Source organism: Ipomoea nil, unplaced genomic scaffold, assembly GCF_001879475.1.
Source record: "Ipomoea nil cultivar Tokyo-kokei standard unplaced genomic scaffold, Asagao_1.1 scaffold1421, whole genome shotgun sequence".
Classification (NCBI taxonomy): Eukaryota; Viridiplantae; Streptophyta; class Magnoliopsida; order Solanales; family Convolvulaceae; genus Ipomoea; species Ipomoea nil.
In genome coordinates this window covers 3,889,533-3,905,341 of record NW_017617849.1, presented here as the reverse complement: position 1 = coordinate 3,905,341, position 15,809 = coordinate 3,889,533, and the positions used below count along the sequence as shown (strand labels likewise).

The 15,809-nt window shown below is 32.2% G+C and overlaps 1 pseudogene; it reads left to right on the top strand.

Annotated features, from left to right (window-relative positions):
* Positions 1-12,061: 12,061 nt before the first annotated feature.
* On the top strand, positions 12,062-14,799 carry LOC109187310 (annotated as a pseudogene).
* The last annotated feature ends 1,010 nt before the right edge of the window (positions 14,800-15,809 follow it).

Below are 15,809 nucleotides of genomic sequence, written 5' to 3'. Positions count from 1 at the left end.
TGAACAAAAATAGACAAAATACTTTTTCTTTTTTTTGAAAATCAAAAGTACTTTCATTAATGACTTAGCAAAACGGCGATACAAGTCGGTGGGAGACAAAACTACTTAATTACTCCATGTCTCCATGCATTTGAGTCAAAATAGAAAAATAATTTATCCCTCTTTGACTCAATTGCATTTATAAATAATACTCCGTAATAATTCTACATAGGTCTAACTTATATATATATATATATATATATATATATATATATATATATATATATATATATATATATTGTCTATTTTCATTTAAGGTATTTAAAAATTGTCCATTTAAGCCAAAAACATGTAATAAATAGGGGCTATCATTGATATAATTTTTTTTTTTTGAAATACTCGCTTTTTAAAATACTCGTGCACGTGATTCTTTACAATATAGTATATGTTTTATGATTTCTCAAACATTTCCAAAACAAAGAATTTGAGTCCTCACTATAAGGGTTCAAACTTATGACCACCCATTTCAATTGATAACCGTGATGACATCATACATGTAGTTGGCATATTTATTTATTTATTTATTATATTTTCAAATTTGTCTATATTAGACTTACTTGGTAATTTTGTCATCTTCATTGTGTTTCGCTCAAATTAATTACATTCCAATTTGATTTACGAAAAAAAATCTATAATCACTACTTAAAAGTGTATTTGGTGAAATTAGTCTTTTGACCCTAGTCGAAAAATATCACAAGGAGATAAATCAACTTACGTTGTTCAAAGCTGACTAACTCAAATCGAAAAATCTGATAAATAACTTTCACGGAGACTTGAATTTTAAATCTTGTAGTTAAGCCAACTATTTAATTAATTTGGTTTGGCCTTGGAGAAAAGGAATCAACTGCGTACTCCATAACAAGTAGTTGAGTGCCGTGAGCTTGAGGGAAACGAAATGATGGGCAGAGGTTAACGGATTTGGTTGGGTGGTGGGAGGATGGTCGGCGGCGGCAAACAGTGTATGTTCGGAAGAGTTGACGGACATAATCGGTTGAGGATGAGAGAGAGGGTCAATGGATTTGTTATCGGAAGAGAGTGTATCGGGAAAGGATCGGGAACCTTAGACTAGCTGATACCAGATGAATGTTGTGATTAGAATTAATTACAATATACTAATACAACTAAAGTAATGTAACTTAACATTGTAGACTAGGAATACAATTAACAATAACCTAGTATATCTCACCATCCGGCCCCGAAGTAATAACATATATAGCACTCACCTTTCGTTCGCCACTGAACTAACTACAATGGCTAATTGATCGCCTCTTGTCTTTTTTTTTTTTTTTTTTTTTTTTTTTTCAAGCACATTATTGTTGTAACTTGTAACGTCATTATTAATAAAGCAATAATTACTGGGCACGACCTATTAGCTTCTTTTTTTTAAGAGCGGTTTTAATTTGTCCACGAAAAATGAAATCTCTCATCTTAAGGGCCGGGTTCTGACATTTTGATTCGGTAGGATTGTAGAGAGATAAATCAGATGGCTAATGTGGCCACTTGATACTCACTACCTACAAGGAGTCACCTTCACAAGATGATGAAACTACCACATTAATGATCATTTACGGTTCATTCATGATCATTTGATGACAGAAGCAATGGCAATTCGGGAAGCTCTCGCATGGATCAAACATCATGACTTGACGCATCTTAGAGGGGAATCAGATTGCCTCAATTTTTGCTCTAGTATGTCAAATGCCAGTATTGATCGTTCATATGTAGGCACTATAACTCATATGGAGCTTGGTCATCTTACTTTGAGTGGATTGACGAATCGACGGACTTTTTAACCACCTTACTTTAATAATATTATGCTTTGTTTGCAAAAAAAATTTTAAAAAATAATATTGTAATCACTAACGAGCTTCCAATCATGACCATTTGTCTCATGGATCACATAGTTTTAAAATTCCACCGCATACAATAAAGCCAAAGCTCTATATTCGTTGAAATTATATTGCTAGAGTTGTATGGCGGGGTTGAATTCGTATAATTAATTTATTACTTTATTCTCTTCATCCCTAAATGTAAAATTTAGACGAAATTAAAACATAACATATTTTTAATTAGAAAAATTATTTTATTAATTTAATTATAAGTAGGCTATTTGAAAAAAAAAAAAAAAGTTAATGCTTACAAATTAAATGATCAATCGACATGACTCAAAATCCAATAATTCCAAATATTGAATAATCTATTAACTTTTTGAAGATACTTTACTTTATGTACCTCCAAAATTGGACAATAGATTTATGCTTTCTTTTCTTCTTTTTTTTTTCCCCACAATATACTCTAACAAAAGTAAAAATAGTTTGGTGCTGTTTGTACTCATTAATGATGGCTATTTGATGCTTTAATCACGTATTATCAGGTGGAATAATGCAAAAAATAACATAAAATTTGCACATAATTGAGTTCAAGTGTCGCATTAGGTGGCAAGGTCTTATTGGTAAGTTGAAAATAGAAAATGCTTCAAAAAAAATAAAAAAAGGCCCCCTGTCCCACTTGTGAACACAAAAATAGTGGGTGGAAGGAATATAATTTGATTTTTTTTTATTATACTAAATAATACAAATGTTGACTACTGTAAATATGCGATATTTTTATAAATAGTAAAAACAAAGTTATTATTTTATTTATAAAATTACATTCACTCTATTTATTTATAATAAATAAACATTTTTATTATTTAAAATTATAAAATTGTTACAGTTAGTTTCAGAAATGACCGATTGACTATTAATGTTTCTCAATTATTACTTTTGACTTTCAATTAAGTCATGATTGATTGCTATATTAATAATTTTATTTTAAAGTTGGTCATTCAATTAAAGAAATTTGTTTAAAATGCATCAATTATGAGGACAAAAGTATAAAATCTAGTCTTTTGTGTATATGTTCTACATTATCATTTGAGTATAAGTTCATTGCAACAATTTTTGAATGTTAGAGGCACATGTATTTTAAATCATTGAATATCTATAAAAATTACAATTTTCATAAAACTTACTCTAAAAAAACATGCATGTTTTTGCTCTTGCACATAAGTGCTAATGAAGAAGAAAGACGTGAAAAACGTTGACTTTACACTGTTACCTTTCTAGTTGACGTTTTCAAAACAAATTTCTTAATGAACAATTAAACTTGTAACAAAGTTGATAGTTTGAGAACTAATTATGATTAAACTGAAATTCAAAAATTAAAATTAAAAAATGTCAATAGTTAAAGGGCAATTTTTTGGAATTGATTCTGACATTTTAATAATTTGTGTAAAAAATAATATAAGAAGAAATTGTGAATAAAAATTTGGAATAAAATCTAGAACAGCGGAAATGGACAAATGGTACTCGATTAAAAATTGACAAAGCAGAGTTAAAGTGGCATTGTCGTGTTATTGAGGCTGTCGAGTAAAGATTTAATCATGGATCACTATCATATCATATCGTATGTGTACCTATATTGTGTGTGTGATTTGTTGCTTTAATTAGTTGATTTAAATGTATATGAAAATTTTAAAAATGTTAAATAAGAACAAAATTTTGATATGATTTTAAAAGATTATTATTGAGATTTACATTCTCCGATAGCAGTGTAGCGGGTGGTGCTTATATGACACTATTCGTTCAACCCTTTAAACAAGTCATAATTGAAGCACGTGTTCCAAGTAACACGTGGATCATAGTCTCTTTCTTTATCGGGTTGAATCCATAATATTTAGTATGACTCTGATATCAAATTGAAATATTTACTTTATCTCAACTAAAAGACTAAGTTGATAGTTAAATTGCATAGTTATATGTTCAACAGTCATGATTGACAAGCAGCTTCAGTTCCTTCAGCTGTAATGATGAGTCCACGAGCGACGCTGCGAGCATCAGGCTTTTGACTCTTTTTTCCTCTTTTTTTGATACTGAATCATGATTCCTCAACTCTCAGACTCTTGATACTTGCAGTATTTGCAGAGCTTTCTTTATTTACATTAATATATCCGATACTATTGACACTAAATCAAACATTTTGAATCCACAAGCTAATTATGTTTGAACTTTGATAGCTACTCAAGCAAGAAGTCAGCATCCACAACAATGCACTTATGCAATGTTGAAAAAATCGCTAAGCGTCTAGGGACCGCCTAGGGCGTCTAGAGCAATTAATCGGCCTAGAACACCTAGGCGGGCGTTTAGGTGGCCGACCGTCTAGCGCTTAGGCGCCGTTAATCGGTGCCTAGACCCGATTTTTGCAACACTGCACTTATATGACTCACAATTCTGACCATTTCTTAGTAATGAGTCTTTCAGGTAATCTTTTGTCATGTACCTATACAATAATTTATTCTTAAACGACACCTCACTCTAAATAACTTATACTATGAACCCTTTAATTTCTTAACACCAAGTCTTTAAGATAGTCTTTTTTAGTCATGCACGAGTAACATTCTCTCGAAAAAATATCAGAATTGCCTTAGACAAAAAGTATAAATTGATTTGCTAACACAGATGTTCCAATGTTTAACGCTTCCACGAACATTCTTACGGAAAGATTATACCATTTGTGCCTTTATGGTCCTAGTACTTGCCTAGCTTGTACAAGTACTATGGTTAAACTTGACCATGAGATTAGAGAAAAGGGCGAAAGACGTCATCCGGGAACATCAAAATGACCATAATTATTACGAGTATTCAATTCTAGTGCGATCGGTATGTGAGAATGTATCAATATTGCATGCATAGTACCATTACAAAATTTTAAAAGTGGAGATGTATGTCAATTCGGGCCGGTGTAATTATTGATATGATCATAATGTACTATAATTTATTGGGATAAATAAATAACAATCAAGAACTAATCTTTGTAGCCATGAAATGGGTGAATAATTTTCATATTAGAAAATCATGAGTTTAATTCTTGTAAAATTTTCAATTTACTATATATGAATATAGTTTATCTAGTGAAACTAACCATTGTAATCATTATATATCAAGTTTGAAACATTCGAAATGACTACACAACATTTCTTTAATGGTTGAGTGTAGCCTAGCTTAGCATGATATGGATGAGACATTTTGGCATTCTACTTTCCTTTAATAGCAACTTGGGGACATATTAACTCCGATCCCTATTTGTGGTTTGTTTTATAACCATTGGTCACAATCATTGAAGGTAGGGTGTTACAAATAGAGGAATGATTTGGAAATTGCAAGTATTTACCATTTTAGGAATAATAGAGTATACTATTTGACCTATTAGGGAGCAAAAATATAGAAGGGAATCACAATTTCAAAATGCTCACCAAACAATCACCAACTTTTATTTTTGAAAAAGATGTTGAGATTAATTTAAGCAATTCAATATATACACACATGAGATCAAATGCAAATGTGTTTTCTGTTAAAAAATTGGGTAAAATCTCAGTCATTGATCTAGTCAAAATCAACAGTCAAGAATAAAGAAAAATTAAAAAAAAAATGTGGTGGTATTATGATAATTTAGTGCATAACTTATAATTTAATTAAGGTTCATAATAAGTTCGAAACTTAAGGTGCATAGGTTCGAAACTTAAGGTGCATCAACTCGAAACATAATGTGCATAGGTTCAAAACTTAAGGTGCATCACTTTGAAACTTTAAGTGCATGACTTTATCGAATAAAATCTGTACACAAGAGTTTATACTCGTTGAAAATACATCTAGCATCTTCCTTTCGAAAAGCCATTAAGTCATTTCTTGCCATAATTCGAATTCGTCTTTTTTTTTTTTTTCCCAAATTGACCCTTTTTTGTCATAACCAATTAATGTTCAAAAAGGTCAAATATCGCTTTCCCTATTTGGACCAGACTTACAAAGACGAATTTGTCCCTTACAGTAAGCATTAATTGGTTAATTAAATTTTTTTCGGAAAGATTTGACTGACAATTTGATCGGAGTGGCCAAAATTGAATAGTTAAAATACTAATTAACAATTTTAAAAGTCGTGGTATGTAATTAAGGAGACTCCAATAATCACAGGACCAAAATTGAAATTTACTCTATATAGATCATAGTAGAGAGATGATATTAGACATGAGGGGGGTGGGGTGGGGGTGGGAGGAGGGGCAGGGTATAATGTTGTATGTGTTGAGAGGCTAAGGAAGGAAGTGTGGGACAACACAAATAAGGTCTATGGGGAAAGGGATTCTGAAGGACAAACATAATGAATTGAGTTCCTTGCACTTGGAGAAAATGGATCAACGTCAGATAGGAACAACCACCACCGTAGCTAGCTACGTCTGTCGCTTCATCAATCAGCAATATTTAGACACGGCCAAATTCGTCTGTCAAAACAGCTGAAATGAGATATATATATATATATATATATATATACGACCCATTGCATATCACTCATTGTTTCAGCTGCATATGTATGACCATTTTAACCCCCCCTATATTATCTCATTATTATGTCACATATGCTAAATTAGTGAGATTGGGTTTAAGAACCCGGCCTATTAACACACCATGCTTCTCACTCATTATTTGCAATTCATAATTTTGATGTCATATACTCATATTGGCATACCATCATTCACTGTAGATAATCTTTATCACTACAAAATATATATATATATATATATATATATATATATATATATATATATATATATATATATTTAACTTTCAAGAGCAAATCATACACCCACATCACTAAATTTACAATTCACTTAATATTTTATTTACATCTCTACAATATTCTCTCACTTTTTTTAAAATTGATCTTACTTTCACATCATATTATAATATACTCCGTAATATATAACAATTTTTTTTTGAGTACATAATAACAAATATATAATAATAGTAAAATAATGAATAAAAGTAAACCATGAATGAAGTACAAAAGGCTGCCGCAGACCGGCACAATGTAAAGACATAAAGAACAAGTTTAGAAGAAGCAAAAAAATAAAAATAAAAATTATCATGGTAGATGATGTGAGCCTAAATGCCTAATTGTGCATATTTCTAGTATTAGTTTGATTCTATTTGTTAGGCTTGAGTACATGATTTTAGTAATTTAATTACATAATCTTTTGTTTTATTATTTAGGCATGGTTCACACTTGTTTTGAATGTTTTACGGTGTTTGTTAGTGTTTTGAAACCATTGTAGGACAAGAGCAAAGACAAGGGAAGTTCTAGGACAAATTTGTAGTCAAAGTGGACCGAAAGATGCATACTCAGCAAGTTCGACGCGTCGCGATTTTCTAGCAGCCGTTGCCGAAGAAACGCAACATTAAGGCTCGACGCGTCAAGGCCGCGAAGGCCCAGGTCGCGTTTTCGCCCGAAATTTTCCTATTCATTTCAGGATTGGTTCCAGCTATAAAATTTCACCTTCTCCAACCCTATGAGGAAGTCAGAGATCTTTGGAGACAAGAAAGAGAGAAATCAAGAGCTACAAGTTAGAAAAATTGTTTGGTTCATTCTTATACTCTCTTGATAATTTGTAATTTCTTTATTATATTTTGCTATGTATAATTTAGCCATGCTTGGCTAAATTCCTTTAGAGATTCCCACTTGGGTAAAAAGTGTTTATGAACTTATGTGTCTGTGCTCTCATATTCTTTAATATATTATTATTTGAGTTTTAAACTTGTGTTGCAATTGTGTTTATTATTGTTATTGCTAGTAGTTCAGGGCCCAGATTACTCGTTTCATTGCTTTGTTTATGTTATAACGGGAGTTAGGCATATTTTGGGCACACACAATTGCACTTAACTATTAATTGCACCTTGGGAGAGGACATATATGTTACGGAGTTTAATTCTTGATTATTGCGCATCGAGAGATGGTAGTAGTTATGAATTATTTATGAATGCTTGTTCGTTCTTATTATTATTGAGTGTTTATATCACGGGAGTGAATATTCACTAGGGTTAGAGATTATAGGAGTAACTATTTACCATCTTTGCATTCTCACACTAGTTTAAACCCAGATTTAATATTGCACTTAAGTTAGGCAGTAGGGGATTAAACACTTGAATCCTAAGAATCTCTTTTATGTCTCTATTGTTTTCAAAACCCTGATATTTTGCTTTGCTTTATTTATTTATTGCAACCAATCAAGATATTCATTAGGATTAGCTTCTTAAGAATAAATTAGTAACTAGTGCTTAATACCCTACTTTCATGTGAATCGATTACCCGATACTCCGAGTATTATTTGTTTGAAAATATACTGCAATCAGTGAAACTCACGACCGTAAACTAATGTGTGAGAATGCTACGCAGTGCACTAAAACCCAGTCCTCACATCGATACTCATGATCGTGAGTGTCAACGTGAGGGAAAGATTTCGAGAACCAATATCTACCCTCATGATAATCCTCACGGTCTTGAGAAGCGTTGTGAGGACCTGAACCAGCTCGCAGAAGGTTGTCCTCTCGCAGATGCTCACGTATGTGAGTGTCAACGTGACCATGAAGATCTGCAAGTAAGGTGAAAAACTCATGATCGTGAGGTTTGAAACATTCGAGCTATAATTAGTACTGACGATATGATCAAACTCACGATTGTAAGTGTACTCCTAGAATGACTAAAATATGTTGGTTTTGATGCGTTATGGGAGTATAAATACGACTTGACGATTTTTTTTAAAGATTATAATCCATTTTCTACACTCTCTCTAGGGGTTTCTTAGTTAGAAACCTCTCAAAACTTATTACCGTATAATAGACTTAGGATTTTGTGGAGATTAACTAAGACTCGGATTGAAGCCAATTTCATTAAGTTTGTATCTTCAATTCACTTTGGATCAAAGCTAAGTCTTCATTACTTAATTACATTTCAATTGTGCTTTTAATACATGCAACTCCATTGTGCTTTTACTTTTCAAGCCAAATCATTAGTAGCTATATTTTCGCTAAAAACTGACGTCGTATGTACTTATTTTAAAAATTTTAAAAACTATAACTGACGTCATATCATTTATTTATTACGTCGGTCTGAACTACGTCAAACAAAAACCGACGTTGTATGTTCAAAATAACCGAGGTTAAAAGTATTATTTGTAGTAGTGTATTGAAATGCGAAATCTCAAAATTGTCTTTTAAACTAAAATTATCCGGTGTTGAGATCAAGATTTAGTATGATGTTATATGGGATTTTAATTTCTTTCTTGGATCAAGCTACACGGACAAACAATTTTTTAAAAACTCTTCACCATTTGACGTAATAATATATAATTTGTATTTGATTAATAAGTAGATTCATTTATTAACGTAGATTGGTCAATTAATTTGATCATACAGTACAACCAACGAATAAAAATAATTTTATTATTGTGTATGACCAAAATTTTTGGTCAAACTTCAACTTTATTAATCCGGTTGATTGTTGGGGGTGCAAATTGGATGGCTGTAGCTGCTCTCGAGTCCTTTCAAGTTTCAATTCCGTCTTAATACATGTATTTTAAATCCAGTAATCCACTTCATCATGTTTCTTAAATTGGAAGTGCATCTGACTTTTATTAGACAATATAATACATCCATTTCTATATAGAAACAAATAAAAGTGATGACCCAAATCCCTAATCGTGCTTAATCATCCAATTATGTATGCCATATAAGCTAAAAGTCTAATGACAACAAAGAAATATCTAACATCTATGTTTGGGATATGATGAGCGTAAATTTGTCAGATCGGTTCCAATTCAACTTGCAATTGCCAAAAGTGAGTGGAATATAATGTAGATCCACTATAACATAAATACTACTTAGGAGCTTCATCATTAAAAATTGGGATTACTTGTGAAGAAGATGAATATAAATAATTGGAGATGAATGAAGAATTATAATTTAAATTTGTTTGAATTATGTAGAATTGGGCATTTGTATTTTTATTAAATTGGATACTTGGATCTAGGTTTTTTTTTTTTTTTTTTTTTTTTTTTTTTTTTTTAAATAAGATATTTGAAAATTTACTGTTATTTTAATTTTTGAATACTTGCATTCTTATATTATAATGTTTTCTTTAACTTAGGATTTGCACTCGGGGGATGAAAAATTACAAATTTACCTTTAATAGATTATTGTATGCAGATTCACCCGAACTTCACTCCCATGCCTCCACGATCAACAGTAAACAATGAATTGTAACATTTATATTCAAATTATTTTACATTTAATGAAGTTAAAAATACTTTTAAATCTTTAATTTGAATAATGAATATCATTTTTATTTACTTTATAGCATAGTGTATCAAATTAAAGTGTATTTTATATAACTAAAATTTCAAATTAAACGCTCCAAATAACATTTTTTTGGTATGCCAGAGGAATCTAAAGACCCCAAAATTAATAATTTTTTTCGTGGCTACGCCTCTGATCTTGCATCCTTCTCCAATAAGGCCTGATCCCTTTTAGGAGTTGCTCAGCTCCATGCTCCATTATAACATTGCACATAGATTAATTAGGTTTAGCCAATAAAGTTACCAACTATTATATAACATAGTAGGGTCAATATATAATTCAAGTATGAATCTTTAGGAATGGATAATATATATAATTAAATATAATATAAGTGTAACAAAGTACAAAAATATTTAATAATAAATTGTTAAATTTCAAATTATTGAATATAATTCTTACCAGAGACAAAGATTAAGGTTTTCGGCAATAGTCTATGTGTGTGTATTGGACAATTCGGTCTGTGTGGATAAGTCATTTTTGAGAGTTTTAATAATTATAGAGTGATGATTTTCATCCCTCTTCAATTAAATCATAATATTGACCTTGCACTATTTTTTTAAAACTACTTTCTCAACTTACTGAAGCACAAAGAATGAATAACACCTCCACTGAAACTTGAACTCACAATCTTCTATATGGAAGTCCAACTTGGGTGCATCTGAGCACAAGGTGTTTGTCGACCTTGCATTATTTGATTAGTTCTTTTGTTTGTATTTAATTACTAATAAGCTCCTTTTAAAAAAATTACTAATAAGCTAATTAATTTTTTAACTCGGGGTAATATTGATCCGTTTATGAGCAATCAATAAGTATAAAGAATTCATTGTATGTCATGAGTTTGATTCTTGCCAATATCTTCTTAGTCAAACCCGTCGCACATGGTCTTCATAGTGTAGTTTACTTCTCCTATATGATTTGTGGGCTATTGCACGTCAAAAAAAAAAAAAAAAAAAAAAAAAAAAAAAAAAAAAAAAAAAAAACATTAAGAGGTTAATTTATTAGAATAAAATAACAATTTTCACAATTATAGGCATGTTAAATTAAAGTTATATATTATGGGCAGTTAATCTTCGTAAATAAAAACTAAAAAAAATTATTGGTCATGCATTTTATATACATCTTAAAAGATAATATTTTAATTTTGGCAAACATAAATATGTTCCATTTTTGACAAATTGAGAGTGGGGTGCCGTCAATATCCACCAACCCAGTAAATGTTCCTCAGTGATCTAAGACTATTAAACCATTATTACAATTAAGACCGGCAATTGATTGTAATTAACACCATTGCCCAAAACCATATCTCACTTGGCGGTTTGTTGAATTTTACAGTTCCGATCAAAAGTCGGCACTACATCATCCATTACGTTTCACACTCGTCTTTCACTCCATTGTAGCATAATGTATAAGATGAAATGTAATTGCCCTCAAAGGGAACTAACTGTGAGACTAAAGTACATATTGTCTGCACCGGTTTAGCTCAATGGTTCAATAGGTAATATTTAAGAGAAGATCTGAATATCAAATTTGGGCATTATTTAACCCTGTTGATTAACCATTGATAAAAGTGAAAGTTCACATGCAATTATTATATATATTCTATTAGTAGCATTTTAAGGAAACGTAGAATTAATGGTAACATGATCGAACAAATTTGAGAGAGAATGAATACAAGAAGCAATAGGGAAACAGAAAGCAACTTCGTGTGGCCCATTCCTTGTCAACTCAACAGCTGCTTTGATGTGATCTCATTTTCTTCTCCATAACCTTAACCTTAAATTCCTTGCACCTTCTTCTTTCTCATCTCATATCATCCCTAAGCTATTTAAATTTCTGCCTATAATAACCATATTCTAATCAATATAATATAATAAAGTTTCTGTCACTATATTCCATTCCTTTTTAATTTATATTGATTGAGTTTTCATATATGTCGATTGATAGAGGGAAAGATTTTGGTGTCACTGAGGGATCGTCTAGATCCCCCGGCGGGCACGGTCAGCCCCTAACGCCTAGCCGATACGAGTCGCAAAAGCGGCGGGACTGGAACACGTTCGGGCAGTACCTGAAGAATCACCGGCCGCCGGTCCCGTTGTCGCAGTGCAACAGCCACCACGTGCTGGAGTTCCTGCGGTACCTGGACCAGTTCGGGAAGACTAAGGTTCACTTACAAGGTTGCATCTTCTACGGGCAGCCGGAGCCGCCGGCTCCGTGCACCTGCCCGCTCCGGCAGGCGTGGGGCAGCCTGGACGCCCTCATCGGAAGGCTCCGCGCCGCCTACGAAGAGAACGGCGGATCGCCGGAGACCAACCCCTTCGCCAGCGGCGCAATCCGGGTTTATCTTCGGGAAGTCAAGGAATGCCAGGCCAAGGCTCGCGGCATCCCTTACAAGAAGAAGAAAAAGAAGGCGGCTAGTCCCGGCAAGGCCGCCGCCGCCGACGAGGATTCCACTCACGCTTCCATTCCTTTCGCATTTTCTTGATCCAAACACACATCATACTTGCCAGCCACTGCACCTAGCACCTTCCATAAATGGTAGGTCTACCTATATATATTTTTTCATCTAACTATATATGTTTATTGTTTTTTTCAGTATATTATTTAAGTCCCACAAATACAATAATAACTGAACATAAAACCTGGTACGTAAACCGTAGTTGCTTTGTTGGGCTGGGATATGGAAGTTGTTGGAATTAGGGATTTCGACTTTGTAGGCAAGATCAAGAAATTAGATTTAAACTTCGTGAAGATGACAATGTTTTAAAACTTTTTTATCTTAAAAACCCTAGCAATCTGCTTGATCAAACTCATACTATCAGTAGTACTAATTAAATTCTATAAGACTTTTTTTTATACATCTAAATTAAAGAGATGAGATTTAATTTTTCGGATCCAACCTAATTCCCTAGGTGGACCTTTTGGTATTCAGAAATCTGAGAATTAAGTATGAAATTCTACTTATAACATCATTATATATGTATTTTAGGAAGATTTTCAGTTCATTTTTTGTATACTAACACTTTTTTTCTCACATAATTATCTCTAAACCTTGAAAATAGACTTATTTTAGCAAATCATTATTTCTTATCAGTTTATTAGCCTTAAGATATATATAAAATCTTAATTCCCAATTTATAATTAACATGATTGATCATCTATCAGTGTTTCTGTTGTAAACAGTCTGGTGGGAATATTCTGCACAATTTTGTGCCCCCACTGATAGCCCATTTGAGGTAGCTAGCTGACATTTTTGCATGCGTTTGGATATGCACTCGATCAATCAAACATTTAATCAAACCCCATTAACTGATTGATGAGATCAAGAGGAGTATACATTAATTACTTAACTTAATTTCCACTGTATTTCTTCTCCCTCTAGGGTTAAAACCTGATATATAAAACCCCAAATAAGATTTCCTATCTGTTAAGGGGAAAAGAACATGACAGAAGTTTCATGCAAATTTACTTTTGATGGTTTCTTTAGTATCCTCATTTCAAATCTGTCGTGGAAGATGGACTAGGTAGTGATGATAGTTTGTTTTTACTAGGCTAAAAAAGCTATATATGTCTGCCATGTTTGTCATTTCTTGCACTGGCTTAATTTGCGGTTAGTTGCTTCCAATGGATTTTTAAAAAGGGATTCTACTACACGACGCTAGAGATGGATAAGTCTTTATGAATTATGACGTGTCTTGATTTGATATTATTGATTAATAAGATATTTTTCTCTCTTTACACCTTTTAGTATAAGTTGGTTGTCGGTTGGTAGGCCAATATAATCAATATTATTATTCTAATAAGGTTTTATATTGGGGTAACTTAAACATAAAAAGTAGCTGGAATTTTCCTTAATAATTTACTGAACCCTTCTTGTTCTTGACCTAGCTTGTCTAAAATATAGCACTAAGAATAATGCTAGTTACAGCAAATTATGCGTTAACTCATGTAATTTTATACAATTGATCGTCATAAAATTAGTAGAAACCGTAGATTCAATCAGTACATAACTTAAATTTAATTCGTTCACTAAAGTTAAATCTTGTATTGAATTATTTGGCAAATGTAAATTAAATTATTAAGTTTGTGTTGTTTGCAGGGCTGTAATAAACTTGCTCCACATGATCTTCCGAAGCATGCAATATATATATATGTAAAGGTAAAGGGATTGAATGTGTTAGATGGACAAAATTTGTGGCGATTCATTCATCCTTAATTTCATTATTAGACTGTGTCATATATATCCTTTTTTTTCCTTACTGCGAGCTGAGTATATATATAGCAGTAAGCATTATATTGGGAGTGTACGTTTTCCACCCTTTTTTCCTCCATCCATTGTTTAACCTGTTAAGGTTGTAAAACTACCTATATGTAGTACTATATATATATTCTCATCTTCTTGTATGTATAACTCCAACATCGTATTGTTTACAAGTGAACAAGTGTTTTTTTCCGGGCAGTAAAGTGCATGCATGGATGCCCCGGATTCTCTTGTTTGCTTTGTGTATGGATATTCAATTCGGACTATATATGGTTGTTTGTATTTTGTAATAAGTTTTTGTCATAATAATGTTATATTGTGAGTTTTATTACATCCGGTTACATTGGATTCATTGTGTTCATTAGCTACCAAGTACTATACATTCATTATACTTATTGTGGGTTAATTAATAACGGTAGGTTCTGGGGTTGTTTAATTTGGTAATTATTTGTTACCTGATACCTGATTGATTGTGTTAGTTTTTTTGCTAGTTGATAATATTAACGGTTTGTATGCAAGTGTTAAATTAGCTATTTGGTAAATCAAGAATTCTGATTTACCAAATACCTAATTCAAAATCCTACTCATTATGGTATAAGTAGAATTTACTAAATTTTCTATTAGAAAATCATAACAGAACCAAAAAAAAATCACTTTAGAAAAACAATAAGTATTATAAGAGCATTTTTACCTGTGATTTTTTTAATTTGGAGTTAACGTCAGAAAAAAGTCAATTAAGCAGAGAAGTCAATTAAGCAGAGAAAGATTCATCTGCAAGAGTTGAGAATAATGGCATAGAGGTGGGACTCACCAAAGAAATGGAGCATTATATTGTGACAGCCTCGCGTGGCTGTCACAATGGCGCCCAGCTGGGCGTCAGGCATGCTGACGACACTATTTTTTTTTTTAAAATCAATTTTACTATTTTTTTTTCCTTTTTTTCTCTCCCCTCCCGTATTCTTTTTTCTAATCACACTTGCAAAAATTACTCAAAAGTCACAAAATATCCCCAAGTATTATGAATGCTCTAAAGAGTGATGAAACCATAGCTATATAAACATCACAACACGTCAACGCCCGCCGCCGTACTTGCTGCCTCCTGTCGGCCGTCGCGCGCTACTCGCTATGCGCCAAACTCCACCGTCAAAATGTACATATGTTTCCATGAGAAATACGTACTCATTAATTAATATGTTCAAAAAATATATATACATCTACTATACCTTCACCATCACAAAAAAGAAGACCAAAAAAGAAAAAGCAAAGTCGCAAAGCCAATAAAAATCAGGAAA